The following is a 23,447-nucleotide window of genomic DNA, read 5'->3' as shown; positions in this document are numbered from 1 at the left end:
AGTCACCAAATACAATTTGCTTTGAATTAAATTGTCCTCAGGAGAAAAATTGGTTTTGTCAGGTCGGTCTCAGAAAGGGAGACTTCAAAATTCATTTGCTTGCATTAAATGAACAGTTTTTCAAACACATGCAGAGACAGACATTGAGCAAAATGCTTTGTACACAAAGTAAATTCTACAAGTCTGGTACACACTGACTTCTCAGCAAGAAAATTACGTTTTCTAAAGTCTAACATATTTCTCAATAACCCTCCCTCCACGCTCCTGTCAGTAGTTAAAAATGTGCCTGTTCTCCAATGCAAGAGTTAAATTATGCTATGATCCCGAGAAACTACATCTTTTGAATTAGGACTATAATAGTAAAAATTAATCCCAGACTCCAAATTCCATCTTTGCTATTAGAAATAATTGTGATTTCTTTTAAAACTTGTCCCCTTCATCTATTACTTGGAGCGACTCACAAAGAGAGACATTAATATTTTTGTGCCAATATAGAACTAGGAAAAGAAATGGGAATCACAAAGGCATCTACAAAAGCATTTTCCAGGTGCATTTATGGAAATGAAATACCTGAAATAACAGGGTACATATGTAGGTGAGATGTGTAGGAAAAAAAACTTATTATAATGGCAGGAACTCTGTCTTATTCTATAGCTCACAAACTCGTGGTTTAGATGGATCAAAGATGTTGGCATCACCCTGTACATCACCTTGTCCCTGATGGTGGCCAGGACAAAGTTGGCAGCCTCCAGTCTCACTGCCGCTGGCAGACGCCTCTGGATGCAACCAGGTTCCCAAAATTCAGCCTCCATCAGGTCTGGCATAAACAGTGACAGACCTTCACCTCTTACCTTGGCATAAACAGAAAGAAAAACGTTACAGGGAAGAGAGGCAACCCTTAGACCTGAGCCAATGCTCCTGAGTCCATTCTACTACATATCTGTGAAAAACACTGTGCTAGGCCTTATATTTATTGTTTTACTTTCATTTTTCACTGCCTAGAGAATCATTGTTTTTCACTCAGAACAGCATCATGTTCTCTGGTGGTAGGAAAACCTTGAAGAGGACATCGGAATAACAGTTGTCAACAGTGGAATAGGTTTATTCAAGCTATAATCATATAAAAAACCCCAAACAAAACACCTATCTCAACTGCTTAAAATCAATAGAGGAATCATTTTGCACATTCATTTAGAAAAATGATACATGGGAATTTGACTACAGCAATGCTCCAGATTGGAATGCACCTTCAAAATTAACCATCCTATTGTTTTGTTAATACTTTTATTATTATTTTACACAGATTCTGGCTTGAAGTCATCAGCTTTCTTTTTGATTCCATTCCTCAGTCCCCAGAAGGTAAAACTTGATGACTAATTCCTTCAGCTACAGTCTTCTAAGCACATCACTGTATCAGAAATTCACTTTTTATATGTGAATTCTGTGTATATTTAAGAAACATCTCCATAATTTTAAATTAAACCCTGTTCCTATCACAGATTTTTCCCAATAGTTAACTTCAAAAAACACATACTGAATTTTGTGGTCCATTATCAATTCCAGTTTGATCTTCTACTGAGAGTCCTCAAAATTATAATTTTAGCATTCAGGCAAGTCAAGTTTTTGTCTGTGCCACTCTTGCTTTTTGATAGAGGTAAGTAATGAGTTCTTCAGGCATGTTCCTGTCCTTCAATCTTGAAGTCCAGTTTAGAATAAAGAGAAGCTAGAAAAACATCTTTGTTTCTCTTCTATCAAAAACATATGAATTATTTAAAGCAAGAGTTTGGTATGCTGAAGTTCTCAGCTATTCCAGGAGGTCAAGTCAAAGGGAAACAAAACCTGTGGTGATTCATAAGTCTGTACTGGTGGGACACTGGGGGGTTCAAAGGGCTTTGGGAGTGTTTACCACCAAAACTCTTGCTAAAAGGAAAAACAAACAAACAAACTTTTCTTGGAATAAACACAATTATTTTTTCCTTTGCATTAAATGTATTTATCTTTAGTTGTTTTACCCTTCAGAGCTCAGAACACTTTTTGGTCAGAACATCAGCCACCTGCTGAGATCTCAAGATGTCCAGCCAGGATCCTGCCTCTCCTGGACAGACTGTATAGCTCCTGTGCTGTTGTAAATCATTTAATAACTCTCTGGGAATCATAACCTGAATGTTAACAACATGCATTTGAAATTGGCTAAGAAATCAAGGATTGTCAATTCAGTCCCCAAAAACCCCCGAGTCTCAGGCAGACTCAAAGAGGAGAAGAATACATTGACTCATGGTAAGTCTTGCTGTAAAAAATACTTTTAATGATCAAAAGTGATGACTTTTTATAAGCTGAATGGGAGTCCTGACCTACTTGAGGGCAAGAAGGTTTTTCAAAGGGTCTTGGCCAGGCTGGAGTGATGAGCCAAGGGCAGTTGTATGAGATTTAACAAGGCCAAGTGCTTAGTCCTGCACTTGGGCCACAACAACCCTTAGAGAAACCTCTGGACACACAGCTTTTTACCACTATTTTTAAATTCCAACATAGAAAATATTAAATTTCTTCAAACTAAAAAAGAATATTTCATATTTTCACAGCAACTGGAAAATGGATTTTCTCAGACACAAGCTCCAGTAATGATTATTTTGTAGGGTTATAATAATGAATCACCACCATTCTGTCCAAAACCAAATAGCATTAAGTTCCCTCTCTGTATCTTCCCTCATACTGAGTCAGAAAGACATTAATTTCTTTTCTAGACATTTCAAGGCAATACAAGCACAAGAAGATATGTTAATCTACCTTCTGGCAATAGGACTAGCATCCTTATTTTTTTTATTTTTCCTTGTTGGAAGAGCACCTGGGAGCCTCACGAGAAGATGTAGAAACTTTGCCACTCTCTACATTGATAAACTTGCTCTCTCAGCTCAGACACACAGAAATACTACAACAGAATAAATCTGAGTTTCATCACATCCCATCCTAACTTCTTGGAGTGATTACACTGAAGTTGTTCATATTTGCTACATGTAGATATCATTTCAAACTGCTTTTTTTATTGGTTTGTAAATAAACATGTCCCCAGTGGCTGAATTTGCTTTTGTAAAAAGACCAGATGAGCATCTCTCAGCCTCCTTACCAGGTACATTTTGGGATCCTTACTATTGCTTGGGATGTTTACCTGCCACTGCACGTGCAGATAACAGTGAATTAGCATTTGGATTTTGCTTCATCCTTTTTGATAAATAACTGAAAGCATTCAATATCAGCACTAAAAAGTCAACCCTTGCTATAGGCATCATGTGTATTTGCTCCCTGGCATGCAGAGGTTTGAGAGTCTGCAGAATTCCCCAAGGCAGCTCTTGTGGCTGTGAAGACCCTACTTCTGCCATCACTGGGGTGACATTCCCTCAAGTCCCTCTTTAATTCAGCCATATGATGCAGTAAACAAATGGACCTAGTAGAAAAATCTCATGTTGTATGTTTTCTACCCTCAGCTTTTCAGGGTTATTGTAGTAAACTACTACTAAAGTGTTTCTTACAAGAAAACCTTTTTTTCTCTCCTCTCAGATACTTTTCATGACAGCTCTTTGTTTATAGCATTAAGGTCTGGGAGTGAGCACTTGCAATGTTTGCTCCCAAAATAAACCATAATAGAACAAAACAACAAAAACACTTGCCTGGCTTTCTGTAGTTCACTTTTTTTATATGTGAGTTTTAAAGCCATTCCTGTTTAAAAACCTAAAGACTCCACAGTTTTCAGCAGCTTTGCAGCATTGTGCTCTATCCTCTGTGTGTGGGTGGGTATCTTCAGAATTCCTTATTCAGCACGGATGCACCCACAGGAAACACATCTAAACTCATATATGCACCTAAATACACAATAATCATAAAGTGATTTCTTTTGCAATTATATTTTTGTAGAAACCTCACTTTCCATGAAAATGAACCTGACGTTCTTCAGTTCTTATGCAGACTTTGCAATAGTAATAGAGAACAGCAGTCAGTCTGGAAAGGAAGAACATGAATATTCAGCAGGCCAGATCACGAGTCATGGCATGAACACACACACATCATTACATAAACCACATGTACATAAACCTACCACATTTTTAGGGGACTGGTGGTGACTCAACTATTACTTAATAAGGCAAATTTCTTAAGCAAGAAATCATTTGATATCACATTTGTAGTTTTCACTCCAGCTCTCTGTGTCTTCTGAAATCATACCAGTTTGGTAAGATCACACATTTTCTAATGACAAAACTTGGACTTATTATGCAGTGACACAGGGTGTACTCTGCACCACATCCCACATGTGAATCAGGGAGAACCTCCTCTTTGCTTTGCACATGGACCAGGGTGTGATTGCTCACCATGGGATTCACATAGCTGAAACTGCTTCTCCCTTTAACTAATTTTCTCAGTAAGCACCTGAATCTGTAGAACCCACGAATTCAAAGCTTAGAGAGCTATTTGTTTTAAATGACAAGATGTTTCATAGAGGCCTCCTACCTAATGTGGTGGTGCATTATCAATATATGCTGTTGAGTGCTCTTCATGTTGTCAGTGATGTCTCAGTGTCTTTAAAAAAAACCCACAAACTCACAGGATCAGATAAGCCAGGGAAAAGCAAAGCAAAGGGAAAAGATATACTCTGATAAACTGACAAATCACTCAGGGCTTTTACCACAACAGTAAAATTAAATATGTGTTTTCAAACATGAGAAGAGATTGTTGAAACACTCATGAGTTACTTGACTTATCTGTATCTCATATCAACTGTGGTTATGTATGAGAACAATTACATAAATAATGTAGCTATTCATAGCAAGAATAGCCAAAGGTTACTACTGCATAGATAATGCTCACAGAGTGATTCAAACCCAGCTCTCGGCAGTGTGCAGTCTCTTATACACCAAAGCTGTGGTCCCACCGCTACATCTATTCTTCATGGTCTGTGGCGATGCTCTACTGCCTCCCCTAGCAAAAGGGACCATGACCTGGCAGCTGTAATCTTCCTCTTCTAATATACAAGGAACAAATTGGTTCCAAGGAATGTTAGGGAACAAAGATTGATAAGAGGCAAATTAAGTAATTCCTTAAAAGAATTTAAAAAAACCTCTGGCAAACAACCAAAACTCACAGAACAAAAACCAACAAAGAAACATGTATCCAAAGAACACAGCAAAAATGCAAGAGTTTGGAGTTTTTAAACCTTTTTCTTTTTGCTGTTTTTTTTTTTTTCCTTTTCCTTTTTTTTCCCCTTGGAAAAATGATCCATATGGACCTGAAAGGGGATGACTGTCAGTATAAATGCAGAAGTCCAACACTTCTCTAATCTAACTATATCCCAACTGGATATTTTGGTAAATCAGTACCAAGGGAAACCCTAAAGACAAAAATCAACAGTATCACAGAATCTTAAGGGTTGGAAGGGACCTTGAAAGATCATCTAGTTCAACTGCCCTGCCAGAGCAGGACCACCTAGAGTAGGTCACATAGGAACTCATCCAGGTGGGTTTTCAATGTCTCCAGAGAAAGTAGCTTCATAAAACTCTGAACAACAGGTATTAAAATAAGACCAAAACCCCAAAAAATCCAACTAATCCAAAGAACAACATCAGACTGAAACTGTTGAAATAACATGCATGATGCCTGCATTTAAAAATAGAAAATGACCCACACAAATTTAAACCTTAGTGTTATCTTAACCAGGCAAAATTTCAGAACAGGTGTAAAGGCAAATAAAAGACATAAAGAGACATGGAAAGTGCTATAGAATGCAGGAGGGGTTTCCCCTATGTACATTTTAACAGTCTCAACTTGGTGTCTTGAGATTTTGTTTGTTTGTTCTGTAACATCCCATTTTCTAGGCAAGAAAAAAAAAGCTGTGATTCTAATTCACAAGGACTTCATTAAACCATTTGATACAATGTCATCAGAGAAATTATTAAGTAAACCCCAGAGAAAAAGACAAACAAAACAATTGAGAAACTGCCATGGAATTGGCTGCAGAGGAGATGAAAACGGGTTGTGCTGAAAAAAACAAGCCCTGATCTGGAAGTTTTTCACTGAGATTGAAAAGGTTTGATCTTGATAGTCACTTCATTCTGATTTTTTTTAATGATGCCAAAACAAAACATTTACTTTGGGAATTAAATGTACTGATGATTCAAAGTCAGGATGCAACACCCACATTGGGAAAAGCTGGAACATCGCACAGGAGAAGCTGAATGGCTTTGAGGACTGAACTAGTCACATAACTAATAATGAAATGTGGTAATATAAATGATAAATAACTAACAATTTGGCTGTAAACTAAGAGTTTATCAGTTGGAAACAAAGATAATTACTTCAGCATTTCAGTCATACGTTAGCACAACAGAGACACGAGACAAATATCATCTAAGATATATATATATGTATATACATACACCAAGTAAGGCATTTCTGTTAAAGATAAGGAGGAAGTATTGCTGCTGGCACAAGACACTAAGGTCCTAATACTTGTATTTTTATTCACTAATCTATATTCAAGACAGAGAATTCAAACAGGAACAAGGCTGTACTTTCACGGGCAGCAGTGTCATGCCTGTGGACCAGCTCCAGGCAGCACAGCAGGTCATGGGTATGTTGCACTCAAGACACAGTAGTGCACTGAGAGGTTGAGTAAGCACTGGAGATTGCTGTACCATGTGGATATTGCCATGCAGACCAGCACCAGCATGCACCCAGCCAGCTCAGAGGCTGGGTAAAGTGAGTGTGATTGGGCTGCACTCATCCAAGGAGGAGAATGAAAGAATCATCTGAGAAGAAAAGAATAAAAGGCTTGGCTTGTTTAAATGTACAAGGGGACCATATGTTCACCATATGTGGTGGACTCCAACAAAGTGGAACTGACCAGCAACTCTTCTGTATCCTCTTCGCATTTCTTTTTGTAGGCTCCACCAAGGCAGGGTCAGACTCACGATTCTTGCTTTGAAGAGAGACAAGTAAGATTGGGATATCTAGGCAAAGCCTCTTATAACACATTTCTGAAGTCCAAGTATTCCTCTGCCTTTCTTGGTAAGTCTGTGTTTGCAAGAAAGTACATTTTCTTCTTCAGCTATGTCAATCATCTAACTGATCTTTAGCATCTAAATGATTACACGGTTCTCTGCTTACCAACTTCTTCTCACCCCCTCTTCCTCACTCCCACACCATTGTCTTGCCTTGTCTCTCTCCATTAGTTTTCACCCTGATCCTTCCTCACCCACAGTACCATGGCTTATCCCCTGGGGAGGTCACCCTTAGCCCTGTTGATCTTACCCTCCCAGAGTAGCTCCAAGGAGTCCGACCCACAGATTCAGCCCAAGAGGCCAGCAGCCCTCCTCCCTTGAGCCATGTTCCCACCCATTTTCCCTTCCTTCTCCCTTTGACTGGATGTACTCTTGGTACCTGTGTGCAGGCACCTTGCAAACCTGCTTTCCTTTTTCAACATTGAATAGTGGCAGTTTAATGTTTTCACTTGTTTTAACACCACAGCTTTCAGATTAAATCTTATCCAGACTTTGGAAAACCCCCAAATTTATTAGTTTGACTTTTTAAAAGTATTTTGTTTCATTTCTTAAGCTCTAGCTTCTTTCCTTTCCTAGGCCTTACAGCTGAAAGAAAACAGAGGCCAGAAATCAAAATATTTGATCAGCTTTGGGTTTAGTAATAGAGAAAAAAAAACGAGAAAGACCTTTATAAAGTATTAAATCACTTTTTTTCCCCAAATTTTTTTTCTGGGGAAAACACTCCAGTATGAACTAAATTCATTATTGATTTTCTTAATGCAATGGACATGAACTTGAGCTTTTTCCCCCTACTTTTCTCGTTGCTGTCTACCTTCAGCCAGTGCCCTCCTATTTCATACTCATAATTTGCTCTTAATTCTCCTTAGACTGATGCAGCAACTCTATTATGAACTGTAGGGTTTTTTCTTTCCTTCCCTTCTCCTTCCCTTTTGAGAAATACAATAATTGACATGAAATGCTTTTCAGTGTGTTCCAGCAGACTAAAAGCATCCTACTCCCTCCACCCTCACCCCCATTCCCCCTTTGCTGATCCTTTTATGCCATGAGAGGTCACTTTAATCTGGACGTCTTACTTCAGGTAAATTCTGTGTTGTGCTTCTGCTCCCAGACTAAGCTAAGGGACAGATTCTGAGCTCTTACACTACTGCAAGTCACAAATATCTTCAATTAAACAAGAAGGCCCAATTACCTCTCTGGTCAGGCTGATCTCAGCCTAGTGACTCTTGAAAATAGGCCGTCTTCAGTAAGATTAGCAGCAGGGTCTTTATTTAGAGAACTAGTTTAATTTTCAAAGCATTTGGCAATTTTAATAGACATCATCTCTGAACAAGTCAGGATGTGTAATATGCCTGAAGCAAGAAGAAAAAGGCTCATTAACTTTGAGAGAATAGACAGATGGGCACGATGGGGTAGAGCTCTGACAGCTCCCGAATTATGTAAGAGCGAGGAGTTGGATGCTACACACACACGTGCAGGAGTCATTTCCATGGGAGCAAATTGCAATGACACAACCTGTCATCTATGACATCAGTAAATGAGTCAGGAAAAACGAAATGAAGGAGACAAAACATGACTGAAAACACTTCAGTTTCCAGCATGACGTGAAAGGCAGAGGAGGTCTCTAGAAGTTAACGCAGTGTGGATTACTCCGGGTCTCTTTATGGGCATAGATGTGAAATAAGGATTTGGTACAATTCAGATTTTATCTCAAAGAGGGTGCATGAGGCATGCAAAACTGCAGCATCCTGAGATGGCTGGGGCTGCAGATGCAGACAGATGATCAGCTGCATTTAGCAAAATGGTCAGGATCACAGCAATGAAAAATGAAAACAGGAGAGAAGCTGTAGGCAAAGCCAGGAGCATAACAATGGAGAAAACACACAGGTTAAAGACTAACAAAGGAGCAGACACTATAATGTAAAGACAAGCTCTGGTCTTAATAACAGTCTGTGAAAGAAAACTAGCATGTAGAAGAGAAGGAAGGCTGGTATTTAGAAGTAGATTCATTCAAACAGGATCCAAAGCAGCCATTTCCTTTTAAAATATTTTTCCTACATTTACCTAAAATTCAGGTGAGATTTGTCAGAGGCATCAGCAGTGTTTCCCTGCCAGGCTGTGGATGGCTGCTGTGTTGTGGTCAGAGACCCAAAGAGACCTGTCCCCATGTAAGCACTGGGGGACAGGAAACTAACCCTTCCTTACACAGGTCACACTGTCACAAATACATCAGAGGGAGGTGGCCAAATGCACTTTTAATAAACTTGACTAGGGAAAAATAATGAAACTATGAAAACAATTTGTATATGAATCAGTTAGTATCTGTATTTGAATGGTTGAAACAAAGGCAACTGAGCTCTGACAGTGTCAATATTCTCTTGCAACAACTACTAAATTGCTTTCACTTTGTCAGCAAAGTAATATCTCTGAGAACAGCTCAGAGTCAAGGAAGTAACAAACCATCAACTGTCAAATGGGGAAAAATATTTCCCCAATCCCACCCCGGGTAAAGCACATTTGAGAGAGAAACTCTTCTGTTGCTCTGGTAACAACAAGCCCTTCATAGGAAGGAAAGTCTCCATCAGTCACACCTGGGCAGGTCCATCACTCCTGGCTTCTGATCTCTAACAACTTCAGTATCAACACAAATTCAAATAGTTTGGGTGCCAGCATCATTGATTCTTAGTGAATAGGAGTTTTGCCAGTGACTCCAGTGAAGTTGGAATGTAATAATTTAATGTTTAGTCTCACAAGAAGCAAAAGGATGCTTGAAGACAATGGGCATGATACCTTTTCTGACATCTGAAGACAAAGACTGGGTCTCTTGCCAGAGATGTTCAAACAAACTAACAGTTTGAGGTAGAATCTACTTTTAGTTTGTAAGTGCAATTACAGTACACAGCAAGTATTGCATGGAGAGAGAACTAAGGTTGGGGAGTCAGCAGCAGAGACATCTCTTTGGGCACACAACCCGTTAATTCCTTTGCTGATCAATGTGGGGATGAGTGCAACACAACAACAGTGTCAACAGTGGCTTGAGATTCCCAGTACTTGTATGCATTGTGCCAAACAGATACAACTTCAGTGCAGGCTGGATTCATTCAGCGTGCTGGCCTCTTCACCTATCAGCAAATGGGAAAGACAAGAAGCAGAAGCCCAAAGCTCTGATTCCTGTATCATTACCATTCATTTGTCCAGATTTCCTGCACATCACAGCTGAAAGGAGATCTTGTGCCCTGAATCAGCAGACTGATAATTTGAAACGGTTGCAGAAATGGGGTTTGGGGACTCTCAGGTTCTGTAATGCTAAAGTTGCATCTTATATTTTCATTTTCTAAACCCACCACCAACTAATACAAAGAAACAATCATGGGGATATTTAAGAGCAAGTAGTATCAGACCAGGTAACCTAATCTTTTAAGCAAGTTTACATGAGGCAGTATAACCATTACAAACACATTCTGATAAATGGCAGCACTCTGAAAATGAAGCAATTATGTTGCTTCCATTAATTACCAAGCAGTAACAGATTTCCATGTGCAGATGAGCTAACCAGTGTCATCATATAATTTTAAAATTATACTGGCATAGTTTTTCTCTCACATACTTTTGACTCTCAAGAGAGATTTGCATATAAAGGTCAAAGAGGTAGCAAACACATTTCTCAGTTCCCAGTTTTATTACACTAAAGCAGCACAAATGGCAATTAAAACCACTAACTACTCAGTGAGGCTGAAATCAGCTTCATCCACACAGGTCAACAGGAGCACGAGCCATCCTGTTGATGCTGCCATGAGCTATAGGGCCTTGCTGGTGGGAAGCAGTCTGCAGGGCTGAAACAGACTTGGGGACATGGCACGAACCTCTGCTCCCACCTCTATTCCCCACATCCTAAATGGCTTGGGGGAAAAGCCACTGAGCCACTCACTCCAGCTGACTTGTGAGACATACTGTTTTGAACCCATGACTTCAGCTTGTAGACTCTTTAATGAACTATCTCAGTAGCTTCCCAGAGTAAAACCATATGTGGTCCTTATATAAAGGTGAGGAAGGCAGGATGCAGAAGCCAATAACACAGGGCTACACAAACATCTGAATCTTACTGAGGAGAAACTCCTGTGTTGATTATGACCCAAACGTTTGCAGTTGCAACATAAATGTTACCATGGGCAGAATGAAGTTTTATGTTCTGCTCCAAAATTAACAGACCTCTCAGTGTCATTAAAAATAATATCTTAAGTGCTTTGCTGTGCAAGTCTGAGCTGTCAGAAAATCAAGGAGTTCAGCACAGATAATGACACAAGATGTCTGCTGGAAAACCCCTTTGGGCAAGAAGAAGAGGTGACAAACAATAAAAACAGTGCTGGTGACGTGTTAATGCAAAGCAATTTGCAAGAATGCTTCAAAGAATGCAAGACCTGGCAAAATAGGTGTCTGAGTATTATTGCAGACCAAGGCTACCAAACACACACCTCTGAACACCAATCAGCAAGAGGAAGGAGGTCTAGAAGAAAGCAGATGCATTCAAAGTGGGCAGCTGTTAGAAACCTCAGGGATGGAACAGGCAACCACCAGTCATTAAAGATCCTGGGCAGAAGTATCAGTTTACAGCTCCCAAGCAAAACTGAGGATTTTGAACCTAGCTTCAGTCCCAGTGGTTTTTTAAGGCTGTGAGAGCTGTTGTGATGCAAAATGTTAGAAATGCCTCTGAAATACTGGAAAGAAATCACCCAAGAAAAGCTAATGCAACCCAAGAAATCCTCCTGCAGTAGTTTGTCTCAATCAAAAAATGCTGAACACAGATGAGACAATGACAAGTGCACAGCAAAGCACTTTATCTTAAAGCTCTTTCATTACCAGCCAAATTGCACAAGTTCACATTTGCTGAGGACCAAAGGATGCTGTAAGCAATATTACTATAGCATATAGCGACCTAAGGCACAGAAACTTCACCAAATGTGGGGAATAGGGCCCCACAAATCCAGCAGGCAACTCTGACCTTGGCACAGAAGAGAAGGGCTCTGAAAGTAAAGAAACAAACTTAATCTTACTTTCCCTTCCCCAGCAAAGCTGTGTGGGAGGACAGACATTGTTCAAGCACAGAATTGAGGAGGAAAGCAGAAAAAAAAAGCCAGCAACCAAAATCGAGAGATTGTAACTTCATTGAGGATTCATAAGGCATAACAGTACCAAGCAAAACTTTTCATTTGATGCTTCTATAGCATTAAATGCATTTAGAAGACAGAAAGATATAATGCTCTGCACTTTCTAGATAAAAGCACTATTGTAGTCATTTGGATGTCGAAAGACTTTATTCTGCCAAAAATATCAGCACCATGCTGCAGTGCAGAAGCCCTGAAACAAGAGACCCAGCTCTGAATCAGAGCAACTGATTCATTCAGAAACAAGGGTGTTGCACTTCTCCCCTTGATCCTACTCACCATGCCACTGCAGCCCACTGAGAACAAAGTAAGTTCTGCAACTTATATGGCAAATCAGATAAAACCCCTTCATTCGACAGCTTGCAGAAAGGGTCACTTCTCACTGAGCTCCAGGAGAGTTGCAAGGCTTCAGTGACAACACCTAGGAGTGTGATTGGGAGGGCAGGGTAAGAAAGGCTGGAAGAACAGGGAATAGTTCTTGAGAACTAGAGATATTTTGGTAGCTTGTTCATTATAATAATATGCATATGTAAAACATAACATGAAAAACAAGACCCAGGAAAAGCATGAGCTTACACCAATGCCAAATACTCCATGCAGCTTGCTTCCAGGAGAGAAACTGAGATAACACCTCACAGGTCTGAATCTTAACATGCAACAGGAAAAATACAGCATAAACTTGTTGACAGGAATGACTGAATACAGGACAAAGCTGGAACTTCAGGCTTAAAGATATTTATAAACAATGTTATGAAGAATTCTAATAAATGTCTTAAAATACTTCTTGTTCCCACTTGCCACTATTTAATGTCAAAAGATTTCTTCTTATTTCATTTCTTTTAAGCTACACAAACATAGGTCAGTTATGAGAGCTAGCAGCAGTGTGATTTACTCAGATTCTTGCTTTCAAATTACTTGGGGAAAAATGAAACTAGCCCAGAGTTGCCAACTGTCAGAGGTCCTCCTTGCAAATCTTTTAGTATCTTGTGACTTGGGTTTTTAAATCCCAGCCCTTTGAGGCAGTAAGTCTCACAGCTGCAGACAAAAGATGAAAAATAAATCTCCTAAAGGCTTCAAATATAAAAGCAGGGTGTATTATCTTCTGATTTTTCTGATCTTAGGCACTTGACTCATGGTTCTAAAAGGCTCTCAAAGGCCACTGACTTGGCACTCAAAAACTTCAATGAGAGATTCTTAAAAAGCTCCACATCCAGAACTGTTAAAATTTAAGGAAAGGTCTCAAGCTTCATGTTTGACACAATCCTTTCACCATAACATTGTTTACAAATAACACACTATATTCCCCAAAGCTAGCAATTAAATGTGCAGGGTTCCACAACATTGCTCTTCCTCAAACCAAACCTACACTCTAACTTACATCTCAGCTATGCCAAACCTAAAGAGAGGCCAAGCAGCAGGGAACAAGGCCCCAGAGCTCCTGTACATTGCATTGTGAGCAAGCCATACCGCCTTATCCCTTTCCAACACGATGCAAGTGAGATTTAGCCTGGTTAAACCACAGTTTGGCAAACCAGTCCCTGAAATGAACCAGATCAGGGCAAATTTCTCCTATAACACTATGGATGTTTGCTCACACAGGTAACAAGCTAAGTCTTTAATACGGTAAGGTGGTGACTAATTGCTCTTGGGCAGAGAAGCATTCACAGCAGGGTCTGCAGGTGGCCAGCTAGGAGCTAGCCTGCAAGCAGGGCATCCCACAGCACAGGGGACATCCTGGCCTGATGCTAGTGCCAAGAGACCTTTTTTTGCATTGGAAAACTTTTCTCTTTTTGAAAATATCTACAGAGCATCACAGAAACTCCACACAAGCCAAAGTCCATACAAACCTGTTACATTCACAGTTTGTATGACAAACCTGCTAAAACAGGAATGCTTTTGACCTTCACAAGCATTTTGTCTATAGGTGTTGTGTCAGCAATCAAACACAGCTCCTTACCAGTGAGAAGATCACATATTGGAACCATTTGGGAGAGGGAATTGATCTCTGCTGCCATTATCACAACAGAAATATAAGTGGAAGACTCCCCAAAATATCATAGGTACACAGAGAAAAGGCAAGCTCACACATGCTAACCCTCTGCCCTTTAGGCTCAGTAACAACAACTTTGCTGACACCCAGGGGCTGACAAAATAAGCAGATAGGACTGCAGTATTTTAACCAAAGAGGCAATGCTGCCTCATCATGATTTTCCCAGAGATAAACAGCTGATTTCCTACATTTTCATGAAGACAGAAAACAGAGGCTTTCAATGATACAAAGTGCACACAAATAATACATGAGCAAAGCTATAATCCCAAACTATACTTCCAGGCAAGGCAAGGACATGAAATATTTTTATAAACATCCTCTTACCTCTTGCTTGCATAAATGGTACTTAGAAGATCTCTTTATCAGCATGAAGCACGTTTGCTCTGATGTACTTCAAACAGAGCTATCGAAAACAAAGCCATACACACTCACATGTGCCTGGTGTACTGATTTTTATGAGCTTTAGCCTTATTTTTGAGTAACAACAGCTGTGCGCTTAAGCCTCTTCCTCTCTTCCCCCCCATGCTTCATCATATCTTATTTGCAGAGCTGATAACAGTGATAGCAACAAACCATCAGGGAATTTTTCCATTCCAGCAGTATCCCTTATTTTAGGAGAGTTTTTTAGTGCTTGTGAGAACCTGCTTAGGCCGTATCAGAATGACTTGCCTTTGAAAACTAAGATTTCTTCCCCATTTACCCCTGCCTTGAGCTGGAAGTTAGTAAGCTTGTGTGTCTGTGTGTGTATATGAACAAATATACATATATATATATATGTAATCTATGCATGACTTCTATCTCAATCCATTTGTTTGTAATAAATAACTCTAACTCTTTATAAATTTTCTTTTTCTAATGAAATACAGAGGGGGGAAAAAAAAAAGAAGGAAAGAGAATAAAAAGAGATTCCTGGGTTTGGATATTTCCTCATCACAACCTGCCTCAGATTCCTGTTATCCTGGAAAGGACCTTCCGAATTGGAAGAGAGTTTGGGCAGAATTCAGAGGTGAGCGGCATCTTCCTCTGTGACTGAAAATAGTATCTTCCACTTTTCCTTTTCTCCCAGTGACAGCTGTATCCTGGGGTACCTCTAGATTCTTTTCAAAAGAAATGTGGCACAGTTGCTATGATTTATCTCCACAGCTCATAGCTTGGAGTTACACACAGAAAATACATGTGACAAGGGAATATCTCCACTGTAAGCTCCTGCATGCTGTATAGTTTCCTCAGCTGCAAGGGGGATGCTGCAAATTTCCTGAAAAGTCTGAAGTAGAATCCCCAAACAATGTGCCCAATGTTATATTTCTCTATAAATCTGAGGGGCTGTCATTGGGTTGGGTGAGTTCCTAAGCTTCTGCAGCAGGAAAAGTTTGCCTTTGCTACAAGCATAGGAAAGTGCTTCTGCAAGTGTTAATAAACCAACAGATTGGCTGCATCAAGTCTGGCCAGCAGGTCAAGGGAGGTTCTTCTCCCTCTCTACTCTGCCCTGATGAGGCCTCATCTGGAGTCCTGTGTCCAGTTCTGGGCTCCTCAGCTCAAGAGGGACAGGGAACTGCTGGAGTGAGTCCAGCACAGGGACACCAAGAAGATCAGGGGACTGGAACATCTTTCATATGAGGAAAGGATGCGGGAACTGGGGCTGTTTAGTCTGGAGAGGAGGAGATTGAGGGGAGATCTTATTAATATTTATCAGTATCTAAAGGGTGGGTGTCAGGAGGTTGGGACATCCCTTTTTTCTATAGTAGCTAGCAACAGGACAAGGGGTAATGGGATGAAGCTGGAACACAAAAAGTTCCACTTAAATATAAGAAAAAACTATTTCACTGTTCAGGTGAGGGAGCCCTGGCACAGGCTGCCCAGAGGGGTTGTGGAGGCTCCTTCCTTGGAGGTCTTCAAGACCCACCTGGACATGTTCCTATGCGACCTTTTCTAGGTGAACCTGCTTCTGCAGGAGAGTTGGATTAGATGATCTCTAAAGGTCCCTTCCAACCCCTACCATTCTATGATTCTATGAACAGAGAATTGGAGGAAGTTCTTTTATTTCCACCCAAGTTACCCCATAAAATTCCTGTAGCAAATTCACAGGTGCACAAGTTTTCATAAAAGTCAGTAAAGCAGTAGCTCTTGCACATCACAGAAACCAAGGCTAGCAAGTGCACAACCCATTACTGTAGATCCTTACTCCTTCAGATAAGAAAAATACCTTCTCTCCATCTGAGGAGTCTGGGCAGCACTGCTCAACAGTCTCCACACAGAGGCCTGGATGTCCTAGGGTATGGAACTAATTTCCCACCATATCGGAGCCATTCAAAGTGTCACTAAACAGAAATGGGAATGAAGTAATTTATAACCAGTTCAAATGATTATGTTAGTGTCAGATAATTTGGGGATGTATTGGGATACACATATTAAGTTTTCTCCTTTATGTGAAGGCACTAAACCAAAGATGTGAAAAAGTTATTACCATCTTCTGAAAGTAGGAGATGGTTCAATTCTGCTGTGTCTATGTTCTGCTGTGTTTCATGACTCGTGCCATAGACTGCCTTGCATATGTTTGAAAGAAAATGAATCTGCTACATCTTGACACCTCTGACAAATCCTGGCTCTGTAGCTATCCTCTTTACTTGTTTTGCTTGTGAATGGCAAGATATAATGAAGGGAAGATTTCTTACAAGAGTTAGTTGGGAATAGTTCCACAAAACTTTTTTTTCTTGCCAAAAAATTGTGTTAAGTCAACACAGAAACTTTTTTTTGTAGGGAAACAGTTTCATGCATTTCTCAACAGAAAGTACTGGGGAAAAAACGTTGAGAAAATTTCATTTTTACACTTTGAAGCTGAAATAATACTGAAGTTGGAAATTACAGTTTCATTTTACTATCTAACAGAGTAGCAGCAAAAAAACCCCCATGTTAAAAATTATTTGAAAATAAAACATTTTTGGATATCAAAATCATCCAAATTGACTCAAACTTATCTCATGTTGAGATTTTGAGTTTACATAGGCCTTTTGACATTTTTACACTTCCTGAGTTTTCATACAGGAAAAAAAAGGACTCCTGAACAACAGTTGTGGGCTAGAAAAGCTGTTTTCCACCTAGCACTAGTTACGTTATTAGGCTAGCAGTGAAAGAGAGAGACACCATGTTACTCTCTGCATCTAACAACTTCTATCATGCCAAGAAAAAAAATGTGTGAACATCAACCACATGGAATACAAGTTCTTTGTTTTTCTTTTCCTAATGAACTGTGCAAAGAATGTAACATAATTATGTCTTCAAAAGAAACTACACTACCAGAGAGTCTAAAAAAGCTCTGTTCTTTGGCTGGCACCCATCTCTGCAAATGCTGTCACAACAGTCTCCAAACTGTCACTTCATCAACTGCCCCTCACAGGAAAAACATATTTCTTCTAATTAGGCAAAATTCTAACTCCATGTTTGAAGAGTATAATTCGATCTTTTCTCCAGAAACTCATTAACCACTTGAGTTTAATTATTAACATTTGCTTTAAAAATTCACTGAGTTAACTACCAATTGTGTGAGTGCAGCTACTGCTTTGGCAGGATGATGCTTACTGCTGTGGTACATGAGTATGTCAGCAGAGGAGGCGGTGTGGCCCAAGTCCACTTAAGAAACTCCTCTGAATGTCCAAGAGATGTAGCTGCCACCTTTCAGTCTGCCATTGGCTCATTGGAAGACTTTGGGCAGGTTAGCCCCTTTTCCTTTCCTTTCTAAATCTATTAAGGATGGTAAGGATAGAAATCATTTGGAGTAGAGACTTCTCTTTCTCCTTCAGACCCACCATGCTTAATAAAGTGCAATAAACAAGACACTGAGGTCACCATTGCAATAATAACTGCAAGCAAGGAGGGAAGTTATAGGTACACAGGAAACATGCTTCTGATATTGTGTCTGGTAAAGTGAAGCTCCCAATATGAGGAAAAAATCAAGTACAAATTCATGCCTATGTAGGGCCTAGTGCCAGGGTTACTCATGCTGAGGCTCCCACAGGGCCCAGAGTAGCATTTGGTCTTCTGAGATCAAACTGAACAATATTGATTCCTTGATGGAAACTTTTCAAAGAAGTAGAAATCCATAATTTGTTCAGTAACAAACAGGTTTTCAAACAGTGTCACAAACACTGAATGCTCATGCTGCCACTTGGCCTCAGATAGAAAATGCAATAATCTACAAATCCATGGCACCCCGGACACAGGGGGGTGATGTAGAGTAAACTCTCCTGTTTTCAAATGCAGAAAGATATAATCAGAAAGCCATTTGCTCACAAAAGCTCTTCAATTTGATTACAAACCTCAAAAAAATCCTCCAAACAAAAATGCCTCAAACAACTAATTACTTCTGGTTTAAATCAGGCAAGTATACGTATTCAACACTTCTCTTAAAATTAAACAGGCATAAGGTTCCATGGGGTTTTTTTCAGTCTCATGGAGACCATTTCTCATAACATCTCTGGGTGAGTACCTCCATGTTAAGGATTTCCTGGATCCTTTTAAATTCTGCAGCTGGTATTTGGTGCAGTGTTTTGGAGATGGAGAAGTGTAACTCCCCAGGAAACTGAAGGACTCCAGCACCAGCTCTCTGCTAGTTGGGTACTAACCCCTAAATTTTTTGCTTCACAGCAAAGGAATGTAACAAAAGTTACTTTTTTGCTACCCCATTTGACACCTTTAAGCAGATAAAAAATCAGTGATATAAAGGAGCTAGCTGAAAAATAAACCATGTTCCCAGTGTCAGAAGGTACTTTCAGCTGAATAAAGGCATAAATTTACACAAGAACTTCTACATAAACTGTAATATCAACCTGAATGGGACTCAGGTGCTTTTGTTATTTCTGCATTTGGTAAGTTCAGTCGTAACAATTCACACAGTCCTTCAGCTTTTACAAACAGGTATGACTGACAGCCTCTAAATGCTCCGCTTTTCATAACACTCATGATTGACAGCCCCTTGGTCTATAGCCCAGTCAGCCTAACAATGTTATTGTTCTCTAATAATTACCTGATAATTTTTTTTAATGCGTTGCTGTTAGTTATGGTTCAAGTAGGAGTTGTCAGAACTTTTCCAAAGTGTGTTTAATTTGTGTTTCTGTGAGCCTGATTGTGTGACAGCACCAGGACCGCAGACGTTGGTGCCCATGGTGCATTGGCCCTTGTTCTACCTGTAATTGATGCTTTCCCTGGAAAACAGAACATAGTAAAGCCCAAATATGTGACAATCCTTGTGTCATTTTGGTATATATCACCAAATGTGCAAAGGGAAATGTTTCTTAATTCAGTAGTCCCTGGAGCACAACAGTATAGGTATGGGTATACACCTAGGGCTAGAGCCTTGTGTGGGAGGCATGCCTGTAGCTGAGCTCAGTCCAGTGCAGTCTATCTCCAAGCTGCTCATGGTGGCAGCTTAACTCCTGCTGAAAGCAATAATTGAGATTTTTCTCTTTTACACAATTACTCTCAGGAACCCTCAGCAGGTGGACCAACTTGCTTGAACCAGTAGCAGAAAATCATGAACCAGTAAGGCCAGTTTTCTGAGTGTTCTCTGGCACCTACAAAGTAAAATGAATGACATTCTGTTTACACAAAACAAATCAACAGCAGCACTGTATTCTAGAGAATAACAATCCTAGTTAGAAAATATGTGACCCCTTCACCCTTGTTCTAGGTATAATCCAAGCTGGTGGTGTTCTGCAATTTGAAGTTGTACCTTTTTCATCTCTGTCTTGATTTCAGATGGATGGAAGCAAGTAGGGGAAAAAAAAGTGAAAACTCATCTTGTCTCAGCTGGAAATCGGAGGAAGACTCAAGTCTCCTGGATTTTTGCAGACCTATGAAATTGAACTTGACAGAGCAGCTTGAAGATGAACCAAGCATTACTTCCACATTATGTTGGGAATGAACCTTAGCTTGGGTGGCTCATTTGACAGCTACAGCTATTTCAGAAACTTTCTCAATGTTTTCTCTTGAGTGTGTGGAAAAAAGGATAAAACCCACCTACTTTGCAAAAGAAGGTAGAAAACTATCTCTGAGGGCTACTAAAAGTATATTATAATATCATGTTTAGTTACACTTAAAAGGACCAATTAAAGAAAAATCCCTTGGAGAAGGAAGCAGAGTCAATCTGGGTCTTTCCAAATGTTTTCAACTCTCCATTGGGGTGCTGAAAATAGTAAATAGGTCTAGCAGGAGAAAGCTGGGTGTCCTTTCATGACTTTGTTTTTTTAAATCAGCACAGTGGACTTTGAGCATGGTTTTGTAGTTCACCTGTTTAGTTGTCTTTTCAAGAATTAGAGTTTGGCCTCTGCATCAACATACACTAAGTATCACCAAACAGATTATCCAGGGCTGGATACAACACTGCAATACAAAGTTTTTTGTTCTCATTTCCTGCAAATGAAAGCAAGTACACAATGCACAGATTGTATAGCCAAATGGGCTAATTCTGCTCATAAACATTTGTTCACACAGATTTAGGGGCTATGTTGGGGCCAACTGAACAGTTGGGCCTTTATTCTTTGTTAATTTGCTTTCCAGTACTTCTGAATTTTAACAACATATTTATAGAACTAGCCACTTCGATAATGTATTATCTGTGGCCCTGACCCCCACCTCTAATTATCCACAGATCTACTCCTGTTATCAAGTATTTTTCCCATACTGTAAACATACCAGGCATTTTCTAAAAGTTGGGTTTGGGCTGCTAAATTGTGTTTGTAGTGATAGTTAGGTAATGAATCATTGCAATGACAGTGCACTGTATCACTACAGACTGAGGAAACTACTCATTGCATACTAGATACAAAGCAGAAGACAAAAAAATCAGCCATCTGTAGTTTTTGCAAATACCATGAGCAAGAGCTAAAAATGGCTTCTCACAAATTTTAAGTCAAAGGTATCTCTGACCCCTTTTTTCAGGATCTCCAGGATGCCTGACTGAGCCTCAGCCCATCATCCTGCTATCCTTTACCTCCAGCTTGGGCTCAGAGACTCCTCTAATCCACTTCAGTCATCACGACATGTCCAAAGTCTATTTGGCACCTAAAGCTCTGTTCTTCTACATGTACACAAGCTCTGGCTGCTCACCAAAATATGTGTCAGAGTATGGATTAACCACCCTACAGCAAAACCCTTTTTGAGGCACAGAGAAGGACACATGCTTAATATGTAGGGACATGCTCTACCACCAGCAGCAAGAAAGGCATTTCCAAACAGATGAGAGCAACTTACTTCTCTGCTGTCTAAGGCACAACAATGTGTAGAGAACAGGCACTGAAATATTAGCATTTTCAAACTATCAGAGATGCTTATTTTCAGGAAGGAGTAGTCTTTTGTGGATCCAGAACACTAAAATATCCTTAAAGCAACTGGACTCCTGCTGCTTCAAATGAGATTCCCAGATACTTCCCTAGCACAGAACAACTCCTCCCAGGCACCTTGTCTCATGGATCCCATGATTCCTGCATTTCATAGATTCATGGTTAGTTCTTGGGACTATTCTGCTGCATGGAAGAGTAAGATGGAAAAAGTATTTCATGTATTTTTAGGATTAGAAATGAGGAACAGAAGCCATATCACCAGCCAGTTTGTCAGAGACCACCAGCTGTCCACAAACAAGCCGAAGAAAATCCTGCATATGGAAGAAGTGTTAGCATCATCTAACAACAGCTCATATCAAACAGCTACATAACTACAGTGTGTGATGTACTAGATATATCAGACTAAGACAAATTAATGTTCAGCTTTGAGGCTTCTTCTCTGCAGTGGGTGGGATAAGCTTTTTCTCCAGCTTTTGCTGTGTTTCTGTTCATTTGCCTCATGCTGCTCCCACCGGTTCTACCCTGCGATCCCATAAACATCAGATGAAACTCCAGAGAAAAATCAAGTTGATAAACTTATCATTTCTTACTCGATACAAGTTACTGATTGATCTGATTTCATTCATTATATTCATAGGCCTCATGGGAATGTTTGATGACCCTCACTTCTACTTCAATTTTATAACAGCAGAGAAATCTTTAGTACTCTTTTATGTTTCATTGTGGGGAAAAAATGAGCACTGGCAGTTAAGATAGTCTTAAATCTTGACTAAACTACATTTATACTCTCTAATTATTACTTTACCAACAACTACACTTTCTTGTTCAGGTTTCTTTATGATCACGTTCTAAAACCAGATGCTAATGAGTTGGAATTTATCTAATTTCCAATTTCAGTAATTATTTATCAGATCAGCTAAATCAGTTTCATTTAGAATTATAGGCTTAGTTATATAAGATGGATTTTTCTCTCCATTAAAAACATTAAGCTGCCTAAAAGTAACTAATATAATAATTTTTAATCTCTATTCAAGGTCCAAATGTATTATTAATAAAGTGATCTTAAATTGGCATAAACATGCTTAATTCTAGACATACTCTTTCAATTCAAATTCAGCTAAGCAAGAATGGAAAAAGCAAACTGTGTTATTGAGTGTACCAGACCCTGAAGAATCACAGGAAAACATTTTATCATTCCACAGACAATACTGAAACCAGACTGGTTTTGTATCTTCAAAAATGCTATGAAATATGACCTTCATCTGCCAGAGGTCACCTCCAGACATGAGAATGTTGCAGGTATCAAAGAATATCAGCATCAGAGTCTGGCAGCTGGGACACTCCACCAGCTCCAGGAAGGGCCAGCTCCATTGCTAATTGTACACACTTTCTTAATTTGATCATGAGAACCTTAAAACATTCTTTGTTTGCATTATTGAAAGGAAATTACCTTCCCCTGTGACAAATTATATGAGCCATCCTCTCTTCACAGGTGTGCTCCCAGCCTTAAGACTACTGAACGTTTCCCCAAGTGGCTCCTGCTGCATTTGTCATCCATCCTTACATTTTTGATCTTTCACACATGGGAAAGCAGACTAAATAACCACAACATCTTCTGCTACCACATCTTTGAAGCAACATCCTTCCACCCTTACAGGTTTCCTAAATCTGAGGCAGCTGTGCAGAGAACAAGAGGGTACAGTGTGCAAGTTGGGAGCAAAGCTCTTTGGCTGCAGAGGGAGAAGCCTGTTCTGTTAGTTCAGGAGTCTCCAGACTTTCTCCCCTGCTGTGTATCACTCATATCCAAGCATGATGTCTTCCCAAGGCAAAAATCACACCACTGGCTCTTTGCAGATCAGCA

At 39.8% G+C, this 23,447-nt stretch overlaps 1 protein-coding gene across 4 annotated transcripts in view; it reads right to left on the bottom strand.

The window, feature by feature from the left end:
- The window catches only part of LOC104562855 (5-hydroxytryptamine receptor 2A), a 90,340-nt gene that overhangs the window by 47,655 nt on the left and 19,238 nt on the right, over positions 1–23,447 (bottom strand). For 3 of the 4 annotated variants that reach the window (XM_062006537.1, XM_062006536.1, XM_062006539.1), the window contains exon 3: positions 711–851. The exons of the other annotated variant lie outside the window; for it this stretch is intronic. The gene's annotated coding sequence lies outside the window, so the exon portion shown is untranslated. The remainder of the gene's footprint in view (positions 1–710; positions 852–23,447) is intronic. 4 annotated transcript variants of the gene reach the window in all.

The sequence above is a fragment of the Colius striatus genome, chromosome 13 (assembly GCF_028858725.1).
Source record: "Colius striatus isolate bColStr4 chromosome 13, bColStr4.1.hap1, whole genome shotgun sequence".
Lineage (NCBI taxonomy): Eukaryota > Metazoa > Chordata > Aves > Coliiformes > Coliidae > Colius > Colius striatus.
This window is presented reverse-complemented; position numbering and strand designations above follow the sequence as displayed.